This window comes from Tympanuchus pallidicinctus, unplaced genomic scaffold, assembly GCF_026119805.1.
Source record: "Tympanuchus pallidicinctus isolate F22 unplaced genomic scaffold, pur_lepc_1.0 scaffold26, whole genome shotgun sequence".
Taxonomy (NCBI): domain Eukaryota; kingdom Metazoa; phylum Chordata; class Aves; order Galliformes; family Phasianidae; genus Tympanuchus; species Tympanuchus pallidicinctus.
The window spans coordinates 4370886-4390017 of NW_026294743.1; the positions used below are offsets into that span (position 1 = coordinate 4370886).

The following is a 19132-nucleotide window of genomic DNA, read 5'->3' on the forward strand; positions in this document are numbered from 1 at the left end:
TCAGCTGATAAATTGTTTAATTCTATCTGTCTTCATGGGTTAAGTCATCCTCAGAAGTGACATTCTGGGACCTAGCCAGGGAGTGTGTCTGAAATCCCAGCCAGACACAGATAAATCATTGAGCATGCCAAACCACGTCTTCCTCTGCCTTATGGAACGGGTTCCTTTGAGCAGCAAGAGGACTGCAATAATAGGAGCTGTTACTCATGGTCCTCAAGCAAAGACCTGTGGAGAAACCAGCTCAGGAGATAAGAGATTTGTCTGTTTCTGACTTTGATGTCAAGTCTAAGGCACTGAGTGACAGATGTGAGTGACTGGATTTCAGAAGCTGCAAGTGAGAAAACCAATGAAGTGTGTGTTATCTGTGAAAGGCAAGGGAGACAGCTTGTTAGAGTACAGGTCTGGTTAAAAGTCAGGCTAGGATTTCTGAAATAGGAGACTGTTGTTCTGTTTTGTTTCCTGTGTTTGTTTATAATATGATTCTAATACATTTGGAGAATCGCAGCTTTGTTTGTTGTGACGTTTATTGCAGAGAAATCTGTCTGCAAGTAGAGATGGATATCCAGCTTGTATCATCCTGTTGCTCTGACGGTGGCCTTATGAAGCTCTTTATTGCCCTTTGGTCCTTCACAAAATTTTAGTAAGCCAGCCTCCTCTGCTTTATTCTGAATTTGAGTAATCTCGATGTTGTTCTCCTAGCACCACCACTTAAGTGCAGCCTGGTATAAGCTTGGAGAGTGAGATCTCGCCTGGATTTATCCCAGGATTGCTAAAAGCTTCAGTCGATCAAGTTTGGCTGTTCCTCCTAACTTCTTTCCCATCTACGTATCTGTTCACTTTAAAGACAGTCCGTAATCTTCTTGGGTGAAATCCAACTCTCCCTGGACTTTCCATTCTTCACAAATAGCTGAAACCCATGTTAACAATTTATTATATAAAGGAGAGCTTCCCATGCGGTGTCGATTCCCTGGCCACCTGACTTCTTCATCAGAGAAAGTCAAAACCAGATGGAACATCTCCTTTCCAAAATATCTTCATAAATTCTTGCATGATCGTTACGGAGTATGAGCTAATACTTTGTATTTCACAATTGGACTGACCTTCAGCAATTAAAGCAATGCTGTGTCAAGGATGACAACTTCTTTTTATCAACTTCTTTGATTATTTCAAAGTTCTGGTTTATCAACTCAAGATCATTTGACATGGAGGATGGTAACGTTCTGTATCTCTCTGTTCTTTTATATGTTTGTTTGTTCACAAGCTCAGTACTTGTCCCTGCCAATTGTGTATTTTAAATCTGCTTCACATGTAATTTCTTCCCTTTCCTCTCACTTCTTGTTAACTTAAATCACACATATTCTTGCCCACAGACTCACTGAAGTCTGCTCTTTTCATTACTGCTCCTCCTCACACCATGCCCTTAAACTTAGGTATCTGAGCTGACCGTCACCTTTTAGGACACGTCAGTCTTTTCTTTCCCTTTGATGTCGTTGTCCTGCATTGAAGCTGCTTACCAAGGAGGCGAGTTTATTTTTAATGGAAAAATACTTTCAACTAGCCTGAAAGATTCTTTTTTTTGTGTGTCACCTTTGCTGTTCCTTCTTGCCCGAGAACTACCTGTGATCACACTCTTCCTTTCTGAAGAGGGAATCCTTCTGGGCGTATAAGGAAAGTAATTGTAGAGATTTACTTGAAGCCATACTATAATATAGTGACTCCTATTTTCAATATGTTGCACAACAGGCAGCTGTTGAACTTCTCCATATGGCCCATTCTCTAAACTACTTAGGTAACAGATAACACAAATCACATAACTGATATCCTCTCTTCATTTTTAGTGTTAACGGATCGGAGCCCTGCACCATGACAGCGCAGTGCTGTTTGCAGGCAGTCCAATATAGTCATAGAGCTGAGTTAATTGGATAATAAAACTAGTATGTATCTCTCAGTTCAAAAGCATTTGTTCATGGAAGCTGCTGGCACTCAGTCCCAAATAGTCAAACCTCACGAGTTCTAGGGACTGAGGTGGCTGGCTGGAGCCCTGTGCTCCTTTATCCTTTAGCTTATAATCTAAAATTCAAACAAACGTAGATTCAACAAAAATGTAAGATCTAAATAATTCTTCAGTCAACAAGAGAATATTCTCTGTTCAAAGCAAGTAAAAGCAGCAGCAATTGCATGAGCCAGCCTCTCCGGACAGAATTACCTGCGTAGGACTGACATGTTGCCAGCTAAGTTGTAACCTTTGTGTTTAGATGTTGATACAAATTGAAACAGAATTCATCCTACAGCATTTGTAACATAACCCTCTGAAAAACAGTTGGTGTTCTCTGAGAAAGTTACTGTCTGATTCTTATTTGTCATGTGTTTACTTCCCTTTAGTTTTCTCAAAAGCTGTCTAACCCAACCTTGGATGAGTTCTCTGAAAACTTGAGAGCCTTTTGCCTTTATTTTCTCATATTCTATCTCGTTTACCATTTTTACCTTACAATTCATTTCTCGCTATTTGCATAAAATGCAGACATTCAACTTGTATGATAATCTTAAATGGGGAGTTGCATTTATATTTGTGTTCTTCAGACCACAAATGCCATGATCACTCCCACTTGCTCAGCTTCTGTTCATATCATGGTTCATTCTGAGGGTGCAACTCAGCTCTTTGTGCAGAAATGTCATCAGCTGTGCACTGTGACCCCACTTTAATGAACTCCAAACACTTATGAGTGTTTGGTCCGTAGGATCCATGAGAGCTAGCATTCTGCTGTGCCAGATCTTTCATTTTACAAATATGTTCTAATGAGTCCATGCTACTATACCTTGATGCGTTAAAAAGGATCTATAGCTCTTTTTTTTCCAGTTTAGTTGAGGGTATTGCAGAACCACGTCTCCTTGAAACTTCCTTGTTGTCTAAGAAGAATTAGTCTTGGGATGAGGGGCAGAAGTGACAGTGGTTGTGTTTACATTGGATGTCTCCAGCTCTCTCAGAAATCGGAGATGATTTTGCAACGTTTTTAGCTAGTTTCTGTCCAAGGTCATTTGCCTTTCTGTAGCTTACCATAACTAATCATAATTTACCAATTTTAAATGGATTTTTCTGTTATCATGAGATGTTTTTTTTCACCTTTCCTTCTAATTCTAGTGTTGACACTTTGCATACCTGCTGCTGTTGCAGAATTCTTTACTTGGCTTTCAATGACCTCAGTAGTTTTTCTAATGAATCTAAACTCACTCAATTAATTAAGTAGCTTATCTAATTATTCTTCAAAAGTTCATCTGTTCTGCATCACAGCTGATCTCGAAAACTTGGCGTGAAACTATGCATGACTTACTTTAGCATGCTGTGTTCTTCAGGAAGTATGGCAGGCAGGTTAGTGCCTGGGCACGTTTTTAAAGGGTGAAAGACTGAGGACTGTTAAGCCTTTAACCTCAATTCAGGGAAATCTGTGAGCCACAGTTTATGAACATGGCAAGAATACAGTGGTACGCTCTCTCTGCTACCTCCGTTGGCTGCTGTTGGAGTTAGAATGGGCTGAATTGACTTTCTGTTAGATCCTTTATGGCTGTATTAATGTGTTATTAAAAAAAAAAGTTGTATCTGGTAAGTGAAGTATCCTAGCATGCTGTAGGTAGTATCATTTATAACAGTATTGAAAGTATAGCTGGTAGATGGAAAGAAAGGGTTAACTTCCCTAAATTATGAAATAGCAGACTACTGGATCAGAAGCCCTGCTGGTTTGTTAGCTATGATGTGGCTTCATCGGTTCTCTCTGACTTCATTGAATCTAAATGTTTGTAGCGTAGTAAGCACAAAAGGCATTTCTAAAAGAAATCCAGATGAATCAGGACTTACACATGGGTCTTTTGGCTAAAATCCTAGTCTTAGTTCTTAACACGTGGGCATCCTTTTAAGTGTTTGCATCGTTACACACTCACGCATGGAGATGTCTTCATCTTTCATTAATTGGACACGATTGTCTTTTGTGACCACACGTGGGACAACAGAAATTTGAGCCTGTTCCTAGTTCTGGTATCAGTAGCCTTGTATTTTGCGTGATATTTACTGGCAGTTTTGCAACTTGATGAGAGTTGAAGGCCTGTCTTAAGGAGGTGTGTAAGCAGTGTTATATAGCAGCAGTTCTGATGTATGCCTGCATAATATTTCTGGGGAGATGAGTGTTGTTAGCAATGGGTGTTGACTTAATCATAGAATCATGAAATGGCTTGGCTTGGAAGGGACCTGAAAAATCATTAAGTTCCAACCCCCTTGCCACAGGCAGGGCTGCCAGACACTGGATCATGTACCAGACCAGGCTGCCCAGGGCTCCATCCAACCTGGTCTGGAGCATCTCCAGGGATGGGGCACCCACAGTCTCTCTGGGCAGCCTGTTCCAGCACCTCACTGCTCTGAATGAGAAACTTCTACCTGATATCCAATCTAAATTTTCCCTCCTTTAGTTTAAAACCATTCCCCCTTGTCCTGTCACTATCTACTCTTGTGCCAAGTTGATTTCCCTCATGTTTATGAACTCCCTTTCAATACTGGAAGGCTGCATGGAGCTAGTTTGGAATTGGGGATTGTGTGCATCCACAAATGCTGCCACGTGCAAGCGGCCCTTGGGAGCTGGGGGACTTGCCAAGAATTAGTGACTTAATTACCTCAGCAGCTGCTATGTGAAGAGGAAATTATTTTTCAAATGACTTTCTTAGGACTGTGTTCTCAGACATTTACATGCAGCTGCACTCAGGGCGCGCAAGGTACATGGAAATAATCCCAGTGCCACGCAGGGTGTCCTGACGTCCCAGTGAATACGGGCCATGGTTGTGTTTCGGAAGGGCATAAACAAGGAGGTAGTTGGGCAGGCTTGGTAAATATTCGCTCAGTAACGTTTTGGGAGGGCCTTGAATGTGGGTTCAGGCCTGGCCGTGCCGCCAGGCGGCGGGCCTGCAGCAGGCGGCGGGGAGTTTGCTGCTTCTGGAGCCGGGCTGCGCGCACAGCTGCAGCTTCACGGCCCGACCGAGAGCAGCACCAGGTAGCAGCTGTTTCAAGTGAAAAGAATAAGACTTTCAGGTATCTGCCTGTGTAAAATACACCATCTCTTTTTTTTTTTTTTTCCTTTATCCCCTCGGTGTCAGCTAGAAAAAAAAGCAAAAAGCAAGAAAGGCGTAAGCCTGCCTTTGAAAGTTCACAGAGCCCAATTCTGTGGCTCTTCTCCATGCTGAGCAACATTGTAACGTACCTACAGAATCGACCTGAACTGAACAGAATCCGTGCAATTTCCATTCAGTATTTCCCATTTTTTAATGTGCACAGCCGTGTTGAGCACGTCTGATCCTTGACAGAAATGCCTACACAAGGATTGTTCTTTTATGTATATGTATCTTTAATTCTCTTTATAAGCTAGACATGTTCACGTAAAGAGAACTTAAAGCATGGGATCTGTTTTCATTTCTGAAGAACATTTGCATTCTGTCCCGGGGTGAGTTATTCTGTGGCATTTGCATTCAGCAGGAGATGCTTAGAGTTGCTGCTGGATTTTTTTCTGTTTGAAACTGGAGCCGGCCAGCGGAATTACCACTGAGTCACTGCAAGCAGAGATGGAAAAGCCCAATTAGATCATCCAGCCCTTCTCCTTCCTGGTGTAAGATTATTGTGTACCAAATACTTCAGTGCTTTTTCCAGTGTAGTTTTAAATGTCCCCGGGGATGTGCCTTGTGTGTCTTCCTTCAGGCAAATATTCCGTAACCTTCTGCTCTTCACTATTAGAAATCTTTTCCTGAGATTTGACCTAAATTTCTCCTTTCTTAAGTACATTCCATTTGCTGAAGATTTATTACCTTGAACCATTCTAAGTAATTCCAGTCACTCTTTGATATTGACATCCCTAACAAGCTGTGTTCTTTGTCCCTTAATCAGAACAGCTCTCCATGCATAGTCTGTCCGTACAGCCTTCTGGCACCTCTCCTTTAGCCTATGGGCTAGCAAGGATTTTTTTCTATATACGTTGCACTTCTGCCTTATGTTAGTTTTCTTCAGGATGTCTTCTTATGACGGTGACTTTTTCATAATTCATGAAAAACTGAAATTTCAGTTTTTCTCTGGAAGAAAATGATAAAAATGCTGTCACTGGGCAACTGCGGCTATTATTTTCTGAGGATGTACAGATAGAAATAAAAGATGATCTCTAAGTACCAGGCCTGCCAGTTTAGCCAGAAACTGTCTCCTGCATCATACATTCAGATTTCAGGGTAAGTTACTAATGGCTCACGATACAAAAAGAGTGTAAAAAAAAAACTTTCCTACTCTGCTAAAACTTTCCTAGATCTGCCAAATCTGTGATAACTGTTTTACTTTGCAGAGAGCAAAAACTAGCGGAGGAAAATAGTTAGCCAAGACCAAATTCTCAGTGGCTGTATGTTGAGCAGTTCTGTAGAGTTTGAAGGAAGCAAAAAAATCATTCTTTCAAGTGGAAATCTTCATCGTAATCACCATAGGGATAAATTTGCAGGAAAGGGGAGTAGAGATACAAGAGATGAGGGAGTTTTGAAGGCTGCTAAGTTCTTTCAAGATTTTTATCACTCCCATCAGCCTTTACCAGCTTTTAATTATCAGGTTTTTGGTGGAAAGGGTAAGAGGCCCCAAGCCTACAATTGCATTTCCCTTTCATGAAGGTTGAATTTAGCAATCAAATTGCATTTGTTGAAATAAGATACCTGTTAGTTTTCCAAATTCTGACAACACCGTTGACAATTGTTGCTAGACTGTCTGGAGAGACTTGCTGGTACATGTGTAAATCTTGATAGAAATTTACCTTTTGTTCCTTTGCTAAAAATAAGAAACTCCCTAGTTCGTATCAGATATGGAGGGGAAAAAAACAAAAACGCAAAAAGATTTTACTGCTTTCATAAAAGGTAGTGGACTCAAATTGCAATACAAGAAATTCCATTTATATGCTTTTTTTTAAGAAGGCTTTTTCGTTGTGAAGCTGAACGTTGAAACAGGCAGCTCAGGAAAGTTTTGGAGTTTCCATCATAGAATCATTGAATGACCTGGGATGGAAGGGACCCCAAGGATCATCAAGTTCCAACCCCTGCTACAGGCAGGGCCACCAACCTCCAGATCTGTACTAGAGCTGACTGCTCAGGGCCCATCTGAACTGAACACCTGCAGGGATGGAGCATCCACCGCCTCTCCAGGCAGCCTGTTCCAGCACCTCACTGCTCTGTGAAGAGCTTCCCCCTGACATCCAATCTAAACCTTCCCTCCTTGAGCTTAATGAGGCAGTGCAAAACAAAGAGGCAGACAGTCTTGGTGTATATGTTTATGCCTAGACATCCTCTTCTGCTGCTTCACCATTTGCTGACTTTTCATGGACACAGTGCAAAAACTGCTGCCAAAGTGGCATTGTCCATGTGTGAACTTTCCCCTTAAAACCCTGTGCCCTTCATAAACTGCATCAGCCTACATGGCAGTAGGAATTAGTCTCCTGTTCTGGGTACAGCACTTTTTTCTCCTGTTCTCTCTGGATTATGCTTCCTTGCGTACACCTTTACATACCTCAGGTGCTTAGGTTTGTATTTTACTTCTCGTTGCTGTGGAATGTACATGTGCCTATCCTTGTGCTCTGCTGTGCTGTGCATTTCTCTTTGCTCTGTTCTTTTTCCCTCTCCCTGTTGCTTTAACTCAGAATTGTACTTTTGCAGCCTAAGCTGGACTTCAGCTCTTTCAAAGCCCACTTGATTGTTTTTCATGCCTTTTTCAGTGAACTGTTTTCCTACAATCCCCCTGTCCCCTTCCAGTCTGTTAGTGCTTTTCTTTTGTACTTTGTTAAACGAGACCTGAGGGTCTTTGACCTAAGTTGTATGGTAGCTGTAGCTAAGTCGTGTTCTCCCTTCTCTTTGTCTCAGCTGTTGGGGTTTGACCTGTGCTTCTCTTGGCATGGAACAAACAAGCATCTCCACAGTTGACCGTTCTGCCCTCGGCAAGGCATGTCAGTAGCTTTCACACTTCTTAGCCAAAAAGTGAATATAAGTAAGACCTCGGTTCAGTTTATCTCTTGTAGATTTTTAACTTTTGTCTCCTATCCTGGGTGTATATTTGACACTGATTTCCTGGTTTGACAGAATTCCCTCTGGAGAAAGCCATCCTTGCTTTTATTACTGCAGAGTCTGTATGGGGGGAATGTTTCATGAGGTTTCTGGAAGACACAAGGCTGTCTTGATTATCAGCTTGTTGTCATTCCCAAACTTCTTAATCCTTTTGCTGCACATTTCAAACACTGAAGCTTAGGTGCAGTGACACAGGTCCCCCAGAAATGTACCATGCACGTGTGATATGAGAAGAGTTCTGTCTCCCTGGCTGAAAAATGACTGATTTCCACTGCTTAAAGGTCACACCAGTTTCTGACCCCACACATTTTAACGGGGTCTTGGACTGTATCACAGCACTCAACAAAACAGCCGTCATTACAGTGGAGTTTGCACTGCTGGAGACTGAGCAGCACTATTGGCTGCCCTTTAGAGCATCTCTGTTCTGCTCCAGGCAGCCACCTGCTCTTCTACCATGTGTTAGACCAGTGTGGAGAATTGAGGTGCATATATTATATTTGGTAAATGAGTCCTTTCAGTCCGTGCTTTTTGCTTAGGGCCCTGACATACAGTTCCAAGGTTCTGGCTGCCACTTTGAAATCATGTGAGATGGAATATGTGTAATAGAGATAAGTATTTGAAGGAGGAAAGTTGATTTACCAGTAACTGAACTCTTTGAGAACATTTTTCCCTTGTACGCTCTCCAACAGCAAAGACAGTTTAATGTTTACCACTCCTTTTTCTTTCCATCTGCTCATCTCTTCTCATTCATTCCCTTTTTGCCACAATTTACAACCCTTTGCTTCCCTCTTTAGCCAGTGTTAATTGGATCAGCTGGAATTACATTAGTGAAAGGAATCAGGATAAACATACTTTTTTAACCTAAAAAACAGAGCAGGCAAGACAAACAGAGGAGAGCAATTTCCTAAGCCTGTCTTAGTGCCAAAGCTAATATGCTAAGCTATGGTTTGAGAAGCTGGGACGATGCAGAGCTCTTAACACCACCCTGTTGTTGCAGTAATAAGCAAAGAAATAGCAATGCGTGCATTGTGTACCTAATGTTGGAAAAGTACAAAAGTACAGCATGAAAGCTGGAGTGTTTGAGACATGCTTACACCCACGGTGAAAGTGCAAACAGGTAACCTGATAGGATACCCATACAGCTACATAACTTTACTGTGGAACAAAAAAAACCATCGTGTGTTTGGCATGATGATTTCATGTACTGTTCTGGCTTTGCTACTCCATACTGGAGGAAAAGAAAAATATTCTTACCTAGTTTTTAAGTTTCCACAGTATGAAATCCATTCTGAGAATGTACTGTGCTCCTAAATCACTTGGGCATCACTTAGGCTGCTTTTCATGTACTGCTGTTAAACACAGTGCCTGGATGTGACTGATCCAACGTGCTACCCAAAAGCCCTGATCATATTGGAGAACGCTCCGGGGAGACCTCATTGTGGCCTTGTAAGGGAGGCATATAAACAGGTGGGGAATGGCTGCTTATGAGGGTGCATAGTGATAGGACAAGGGGGAATGGTTTTAAACTGAGACAGGGGAGGTTTAGGTTAGATATTAGGAGGAAGTTTTTCACACAGAGGGTGGTGATGCACTGGAACAGGTTGCCCAAGGAGGTTGTGGATGCTCCATCCCTGGAAGCTGTGAAGGCCAGGCTGGATGTGGCTCTGGGCAGCCTGATCTGGTGGCTGGTGACCCTGCACACAGCAGGGGGTTGAAACTGGATGATCATCGTGTTCTTTTCAACCCAGGCCATTCTGTGATTCTATGATTCTATATATGCTATGGCTTTAGGGAGCCCTCTGTATTCCGCTTCTGTAGAATTTACTGGTTGTGAATAGTGACACTTACGAGGGCCTCCTCAAAGCTCAGCTCTGCATCCTGTAGGAGGGAGTGGTGGGTGATTTCATGTGGTGCACAGTTCTTTCACTTAGCTCTCACTACCTGCCTAGCAAGTCTGAGGCTGCAGTTTTGGTTATCATGGAGAGGAAGGCTATCATTGTGCAATCCCAACATGATGTAAGCATTAGAATGCAGGACTTGTTTGTCCCCAACTCTTTCATAGATTTTTCTGTTGTTTTGAGCAAAGTGTTCAATGCATCTGATATTGCTTTCTCTAGTTATAAATTAGGTTCTAGTCTAAATTGGTATTAAGAGTATTCATCTGTGTGCTGTGATCTTGGTGCTGTGCAAGTGCAGGGCATTAATCTGGTGATTGCACCGTTGTATATATCCCATGTCCAAGAGCCCCGAAGGCCTTTAGGCTTACTGGGTACTTTGAGGGCTGGCAGCAAGGATTTCAGTCTTTAAAAAGATAACTGCACTGCAGATGAAACTCCCAAGAGCTAACAAGCAGCACAGGAAGAGCCTAAAAACGTGGGGTTGTTGGCTGTACGGGTCACACAGCCTCACGGTGTGGCTCACAGCCCTGTCCCTGGGGAAGAAGCAGCAGTGCTGGCGGCCTCCAGCAGGTCACGCCGAGGGAGCGGCAGGGGCCGCAAGGAGGCTTTCTTCCCTCAAACACATGGGTTTAGTGGAGGAGAGAAGAGGGAGGGAGGCTGAAGCGTGCTATCTTTTTAGCATCTGCGGCTGCAGGAAAGGGGGGATCGCTGCTCCCTCTGTGCTTTTCCTGCACGAGTTTGGGAGCCTCCTTGGCGGTGTCCGCACAGCTGGTTGTAATTACGCGCTGCAGCTTCAGAGGAAGTTGCTGGCTGTGGGGAGCGTGCAGTGCTTGGCTGCAGACCCACTGCTTTTATGGATACGATGGAGGTGGAGAGAGTAAAAGCAGTGGCACAGAGCGAAGGGGAGGGCAAGAGCCTGATAATCTTCTACTCGGGCCGGCTGCCTTGTTGGATCGTTACCTACTTGTGAAAGTCCCTTGGTAGATGTATAACACAAAACCCTTTAAAACTAGCTGGAAAACTTTTTATTTATTATTTCTTTTACTACTCTATAAAAAAAGAAAAAAAAAGTTTGGAGTGATTTACTTCTCTTGGAGAAAAAAAAAAAGTTAGGTTGAACTGACATATTGCAATGACTATTTTTGGCGTTACCGTTTAAAATTATAGCGTTATAAATAAAGCTGCTCAAAATGCAGCTATTCTGATTCTTGCTGGGGTTCACGCAAGCGTTTTCGTTGGTTTCTATCACCGGATTTAGCCCTCCATTCAACACTGATTCTGCTTTGAAGGCAAAGGATTCCTTGTTTTTAACTGTGAGTGAAGAAGTGTTTGCTGACTCCAGACCCTAAGGTATGTATTGTTCTAACATCTCGTTGTCTCAGGATGCAACTGTTTCAGGCTCACCAAAAGAAATGCGAAAATTTGTGTGAAGTTGGCTCTAGTCCTGGCTTTGCAACAAAACCCCAAGTGAGGCAAGTTTTGTCTGGCGTTGGGCTTTGTAACAAAAGCTTTGGTTATAAATCTCAGGGAAAGAACATTTGTAATGGAAGTGGCCAGTGAATCCTAAATAGCAACAGAACGTGTTGCTATGAAATGCGTGTACCTAGAGGGAAAAAAACAGATCCCAGTCCTGATAGAAAAGCAGTGGCTTACTCAGAGCTATTCTCAGATGTCAGAGTCAGTCATCAGCTCCCTGGCCTGTGGTTGCATCCTTCTAAACTTTGCCCCTGCAGGCAGCCGTGATTTATGTCTTCAGCAGATGAAGCAGCCAAATGAATAAAAGAGGAAAAAATGTAAAGGTGGGCAAGATAATCTGCTGTGCCAGATCATATTTGAGGCTGCATCTGCACTCAGACCAGTCATCTTTTTTTTTTCCTGTTTCCCAGACGTAGACATTTCTTGGGGCCACCCATCTGAAAGCTCTTACTTCATCAACTGTCTGATTATTTCAGGTGCTGCATCATCACATCAGCAGTTTTCAGTTTCTGCAGCGAATTCCTGCTGTTCTTCATACCTCATACTTTGGGAGAGTGTTGTATGTGGTGAGGCAGCTATATGGAGGTGACGAGGCAGGGCAGAGCTGCAGCACTGAGTGGCTCCCAGGATTGTATTCATACGTTCTTTGCTGCTGTTTTGTGCAGTAAGCCGTGTGGATTTTTCTGTACCGGTTTTCTGTGTTTGTGTTGTTTGGCTGTTGCAGAAAGATCAGATAATTCAACAAGGCAGTAGAAAATGCCAGTGGAACAGAATCTACAAAGATTTACTTGTTCATATTTCTCCCAACTCATCGCAGTGTAAGATGCCTGGTAGAGACAAGATAGAAGAGGGGATTGGGTGCTTTGGTGGTCCCGATAATACCGAGACTAGCTGTAACTGGTGAGGAGCAGCCGCAGCTTGCCATGGAGATATTTTTATGCATTCATCTGATCGAAAGAGTATGGGGTATCTTCTTTTTTTCCATAGCTTATTATCAATTTTCATGGATGGTTTCCCCAAGCCCAATTATGAGGTTGAAGAAAACGGCATTCAGATTCTTTAAGGTTTCTTGCTAGTTTTTGAAGAGCTTGAAATTTTAACATAAGTAATGATTACCATAAAACGGCTGTTTTTTCTGCAGCCTGAAGTTCTGGTAGCTTGACTAAAAACAAGGACTGCTGTGTAGTTATTACCTTGAGCTGGTGACTGTTCAGCTACAAAGCTAAGGAGTTGCTTGTGAGGAATTACCTGTACCTATGAAAAAAGGCTCTGCTACTCCAGTTTCATCTACAGACTCTCATGATTGCCTTAAACTGTTCTTTTTTAACAGCTGTAAGAAGTTATGATGCTCAAGGTATTGTGAACATTTCTTTAAAGATTTGCACAACAATCCATCTCTTAAGGGTTCTTATTGTATGAGCATCTTTAAGTATTCTACCATCAAGCAAACACATAAAACTATGTATCACAGTATTTCTAGCTGACAGTTGTTGCATGTCTTCCTGCTTTTAATGCATTTAGGAACCCTTACTGAGGCAAGGGGGAGTTAGGAGTTGAGCTGAGTTTAAGGGGCCTGCGATCAGGAGGTAGATTGAGCCCCAGCAGTCTCTAGATACTGTGATGTCTTTTCCCCACTTTCTTTCACTCATAAATATTTAGGAATGAGTACACTCTGATGCACAATATCTAGGAAGATGTACTGCTGATGGACTAACGTCTATTTGTTTACTTGGTTGAAACATATATCTTATAACTGTGTATAAACACAAAATAACTCTGGGGCTTTCAGCAGAACTACTCCAGAGGAGTAATTCTCCAAAGCCTGTCGCATCCCTGGACACTTCTCAAGGTTGTCCTAGATCTTGTCTCCTAACCAGTCCAATAACATGCTGCCGTTCCTTCTGACCACGCATTAGGTTTCTGTGGACAGAAGCCCATGGAGGTAAGAGGCTGACCTCAGCGTGGAGTAAAGATGCAGTCAAGACCCAGGAGCCCAAAAGTACTCAAGCATCTCCTAGTTTATGTACAGGCCTGGTCCGCCGTGCAGATGGCAGGCAAAGAAAAATCTGTAGGTCATAACTCTGCACTTACCTGAATAAATAACCTGATTGCTGGAGATTTTACAACAAGCAAACAAAAAAATCCCAACAACTGTATCTTTACATTAGAGAAGCAAGCACTATTTCATGGGATGTGCATAAGTAAGCAAGGTGCCTTTGAGTACTTGGCTTGGGCATACAGTGTTACTGACTGTTTGACCTAGAGATGTCACCTGTTTGGTGTGATTTGTCCCCAAGAAATTGCTTCTAATAACATTTCCCACACAGTAACAATGCCCATAGTACATATTTCTTAGCTGATATGTTGAAAGAAATTAACACAAAATTTCCATTCTTGAGTTGTTGAAGTCACTGAGTTATTAAAGCACAGAAAAACACCTGAAACTGAAACAGTGAGATTTTTCCATACTTAAAAAAAAAAAGAAACCAAAAAAACTTTTCACGAACAGAACCTTTCATACCAAAACACACTGCTACAGCTTTTAAAACTGTAAAAGGAAAACAAAAAGCAGAAAAGAAAGGGGATTTCACTGTAACTGGAAGCAGTGGCAGATTTTTAAGTGTAAGGAATAAGTATGGATGCTGACAGTTTATGATGTCTGAGGATGAGTTTTTGTTTAGGCATAAATAGGTGAAGATGCAGGAGAAATCCTCTTAATGGGAGGAGGAGTAATGCTGGAGAAATGGTCTGAATTTATTTCATGCAATACTTTTGTAATAACAGTGTCTATTAAAGACACCTGCTGAAAGTCTGTAATGCTGGTTTATTAGGGAGAAAGAATAACAAAGTTCTTGAGCAATCCTGTCTTCGGTTCAATATTATGGACTGTTAAAAGAGGGTTTATGTGTGCAATGTTATTAACTGAGATTCTGCTCAAATTGAAGTCAGGACCATAAACCTTGCTTTCTAAAAGACCTTGCTAGGTTTCTAAAAGAAGATTTTAGAACTAAACAAGAGAATTAGAATATTCTTGCTCTATTTAGGATATTTTAAAGACAATAAATCTTGGTAGATTTATATTTCCAAACAGTTGTACTCTCTCTTATCACATGTGGCTTCTTTCTAGAGATGTTGAAGTGTGACAAAAATGGACCAATTTCCTGTACGAAGTCATTACTATTACTGGAGAGGAAAAGAAAATCTATCTCCAAAGTGACCCAAGTACAACTTGTAATAATAAAACACCCAATATTTTGTACTGGCTTTGTCAGGGCTAGAAGACGTGGGCTTAGTTATGAGAGAGATTGGGGCGATGGGGACACTGTCCTGGAAAAGAAATTGAAGTCTGAGTTTATAGTGAGCACATTGTCGTCTAACTGTGTTTAATATTGTAATTTGTTTAAACTTAAATTATAACGCCGAAAATCAAATACTAAAACACTGTGTTTTTATCACTTGAGTTTGGAGAGGCCTCATCTTTTCCGTGCCTGTAGCCCTGATGATTCTTTTGGCAGCTCTGCTGGCGATAAGGGGAATAACTCACCTCAGTCAGAGAAGCTGGCTGTTTCATCACTGACATGAGAGCCCAGCGTAACTCCACGGTGATGGCTGTCTAAATGACTTATGTAATTTCTTCATCTACTTTTTGATTGAAGAGTGATAACTCGGGCGATGAGTTATTTGGCATCAGCCTCAGAGACAATCTGTTTTCCTTAAATAAATCCTGAGGCACCTTTCAGCCACCCAGTTTTAAAATAAGCCTGTAGTGGATCGGGTCTGATGTGCCTGGCAGATTTAGCCGAAGGTTGAAGTTAGGATTTGCTGTCCTTATTTCGCTTTGTTTATTGTTTGGTCATTAAATGAGAGTTGTAGATGTGGTACTGAGGAAAATGAGAAGTGGGCTGAAAGGCAGTTTTTATGTTCCAGCACAGGGGTATGGCAGGGCATTTTGTCCCTGGCAGCAGAGGCACTATTTTGCTCAAAAGCACACACGGTTGTCCAAGAACCAGAGAGAAAAATGCACACTAACGCCAGCCTGGGTCCGTAGCCTGGGATGTGGGGGACGTATCTAAGAGAAGGGAAAAGAATAATTAATTTTTCTTCTACAACTGAATACATATCCTAGTGCAGAGTATCTGTGTCTGAGATTAGAATGTAGAGTGCCATTACACAAGGCAGGGACTTGCTGTGTGTTACATTCAGTATGCAATGGGTTGATATACGCTGCGAGCCTGGCAGGATTTCAGGTAAGGTTTTGCCTCTGATTTGTTGGGAACAGAAATGGTTTTCGTGCTGAAATCACAAAGATGGGAGCCTTGGGTAGAGTTTTATTTGCAGGGTTCCTAACGTAGCTGTGGAGTGCTAAATATAACCTGAAGAGCTGCAAATGTGGCGGGTGTTTCAGGCTTCATCTTGGTTAATATCTGCTGTGCACGTGCTTTTTTAACAGCAAGACAATTCAATCTTACAAAAAGGGTTGAAGTTAATGTTTATGTTAAACGAATCAACTTCCCATGTTTCTCTTTTTCTACTCTTAAGCTCTTTAGTTTAGAAAGAGCAGTCGGTGACAGGTATAAGCAAGTTTTACAGTGCTTATGTTACTTGCACAGGGCTCCAGTTGGGATCTACATCCCTTTGTAGCAGGTGTTATGCACAAGTACATGGGCATGTTTTCTTGAAAGCATGCACAATACAGGAAGCATCTTCATCAGGCTTGTGTCTTCATTTGGGCCACAAAAGCAAACATACTCTCTTTTTAGTTCTGTTCACACTTTGAAGTGATGGTGCATCATTGTATGGTTACCTTCAAATAGGTCTAACTATGCAAAGGTTAGTATTTGCCAAAGGAAAATAGGAGTTGAATGATAATAGATTTCATATTGGAGGCTCAGCCTTGGATCTGAGAGCAGTCACCCAAAACAAGGGCGAAGAGAATTTCGACAAAGTGTTGTCATTTTTTCTTTTTTCTCACTTTATACTTATTCTTTTCTGTTTTTTCCATTACGTGTGCATGAATAGATTTTTATTGATATTTTCCTTACGGTCTAGGAGGCATTTCTTCATGGAAAAGACGGAAGCATGACCTTCCTTACTGTCCAGAAACAGGCTGTTAGCTTTCTGATTCTGTGCAGCACAGCAGAATTTGTGGCAACAGGTGAAGCAGGACTGCAGCTTCACCCTTCCCCACATGCAGGGCGTGATTGAGCTGGAAAGCAGCCTGCTGTATCCACATGAGCAGCACTGGGAGCGCCTCCTGTGGGTGGGGAGACACCATGCGTTCTGAGAAGTAGAGTTCTAGAAGTAGAGGTCCATAAGTGTGCAGCCGTCTCATTCACAGTACAGTGGCACTGAGTGCTCATTTGCATGGTGCTTGAGCAGATTCTGCCTTCTGATCCGCTTTGGATTCTGCCCACGTGGGATTTGCACAAAGGTTCCAACTTTCAGATCTGAATTTGCTTTCCGTGATTCTGACAGTGAAGTTTATCGATGTTCGATAATTCGACCTGACAAAAACTCGCTTTAATTTTTTAATTCGTGTTTATTCTTTCTCTGCAGCAAAATCTGCCAGTCAGGGCAAATTACACGAGTGATTCTGTGGAGGCTGAAGCGGGATCGCTGAACTCATTGTCACGCGTGGCTGAACAGAGAACTGAGCCTTGTGAAAGGTTAGTGATTTTAGCTAATTTTTAAGCTCTTGCACAGGAGGTGATACAGCTGCTGTCAGTCTACTGTAATCCTGTTCTCCGCTGGATCTGCCCTTGCAGAGGCACTGCTTTCTCTCAGTGATTAAGGGGAGACATTGCTTTCAGAGGTGCTGATTCAGCAGAGCAAAGAGACAGTAAATTAGCAATGACTGTAAGGGAATTTTAAATATTGGTTAAGTATGAAACTTCTATTGTTACAGCGTCTTGGAGATGAAATTCTAATTAAGTCACCCTACCAGGCAGTGTGGGAGAGATGACAGTCACAATACAGAATAGCAGGGAAACTGTATAGCTAGGTTTTGGGTTCTCAGTGTCATTGCTATAAAATGATGCTAAAGGGCCACGAAAGAATAACCAAGTATAGCTGTGTACATTCTCCTGGACTGTTTATTTAGTCACAAAGTGATACACACTCTTGACATGTAAATTAAAATTAAAAAAAAACTGCAATGAAAGAATACTACCTTCGTACATGCTATCATTGGCATGTCTTGAAAATACAAATTGCTTGGCTAGTGAGACAAGTAACTCTATCCTTAAACACTGATCCATCAGTGTGCTGAGCTAGAAGCAATATGCCAGTTACTGTGAAAAAATGGTGGAGACTCAAGGACAGTTTACATCAGTATTCACAGTGACCACACTAACAGGTTATCTTCCTGTGAACGAGTCACACAAAAGTAAAACACTTCTTTTTTCTAAGTTTTGTATGGGTAACAAATTGATAGAAGAAACGTGAGTCTGCAAGTATAGGTAGGTGAAGTGGGAAGGGAATGACTGTACGTCTCATAGAACAAAGAAGAGGTCAAAAAACAAAAAGCTGTGCATGTGACACTTTTCCATGTTATGCCATGGAAAAGTTAAAAATTCTTTTACCATTTTCTATTTAGAGGTGTTTTTACTAGACTGTGTATTTATGCAAAGACAGTGCTTTGGTATTCTTGGTCAGAAGTGCTAGATTTCTGTTGGCTATTTCCTCATAATTCATGGCAATACCAGGTTTTTTGTCTGCATTGCCTTACTTGATCAGAGTACCTTGCTGAGATAAGAAATGTAAACCAGGCTGAAGCAACTTAAAATATCTATTGCATGAAAATTGTGCTGCTATATTGCTACAACACAAGTATTTATTAAGTACAGACAAAATATGGACAAAAAATGGGGATGTAAACACCCCACTTGAGCACATCTACTATCATAAAATCAACTGTAATTATGAAATAGCAGGATTTTAGGCAATACTTTCAATAGTCTGCAAAGTTACTAGTTCACCTGGAAGGTGAAAATGACTGTCGAGGTAGCAGAGTGAAATGAGGAATCATAGGCACTATCTTTTCTTTGTTACTTCATTTTTTCTTTGTTACTTCATTTTTTCTTTGTTACTTCATTGTTCCATGGCCCATATTTTGTCAACAGTAATAATGCTTAGAAGGGTTTGAGAGCTGCAAGCAATGAACACTAGTTATCTTCAGTGTATGTTTCTGGCAAACTCTGAAACAAGATCAAGGAAGAACCAGAAGGTCTTCAGTAGTTGCTTCTTATTTTACCAGCTACACTTGTCATGTATTTCAATTTGCACTGTTACATGTAATGAATACATACATATACACATGTAGGTATGTGTATATATGTATGCTGAACTTTAAGGCTTCTCTTCAAGAATGGCTGCAACAGTCTTGGGTTCAATATTTTTGGAGAGCTGTAGAGGCCAAAATATCCACCATTGTTGTATTCATTTCAATATGACAAAACTTACCAAGAAGAAGCAAGGAGTGACATCCAAGACATCTGTAGAGAGGTCATGAAGACTGCAGAATAGCAAGCAGGAAGCACAGTGCTTGTGTGCATCATTTATTGGACATTCCTGAGAGTGAACTGAAGAGATCATGGCTGATGAGCAATGAGAAGCTTTCAGAAAGAAGAGTCATTCTGAAACACGAAAACCTA

General features: G+C 41.7%; 1 protein-coding gene across 4 annotated transcripts in view; it reads left to right on the forward strand.

The window, feature by feature from the left end:
* Positions 1-19132, forward strand: part of MAML3 (mastermind like transcriptional coactivator 3) — a 242708-nt gene that overhangs the window by 17106 nt on the left and 206470 nt on the right. Inside the window, exons 1-4 of one of the 4 annotated variants that reach the window (XM_052690046.1) lie at positions 5138-5639; positions 9382-9573; positions 11263-11354; positions 17037-17146. The gene's annotated coding sequence lies outside the window, so the exon portion shown is untranslated. Of the gene's footprint in view, positions 1-5137; positions 5640-6339; positions 9574-11262; positions 11355-17036; positions 17147-19132 lie in introns of those variants that run through there. The other 3 variants (XM_052690045.1, XM_052690047.1, XM_052690044.1) reach the window with 3 other exon arrangements.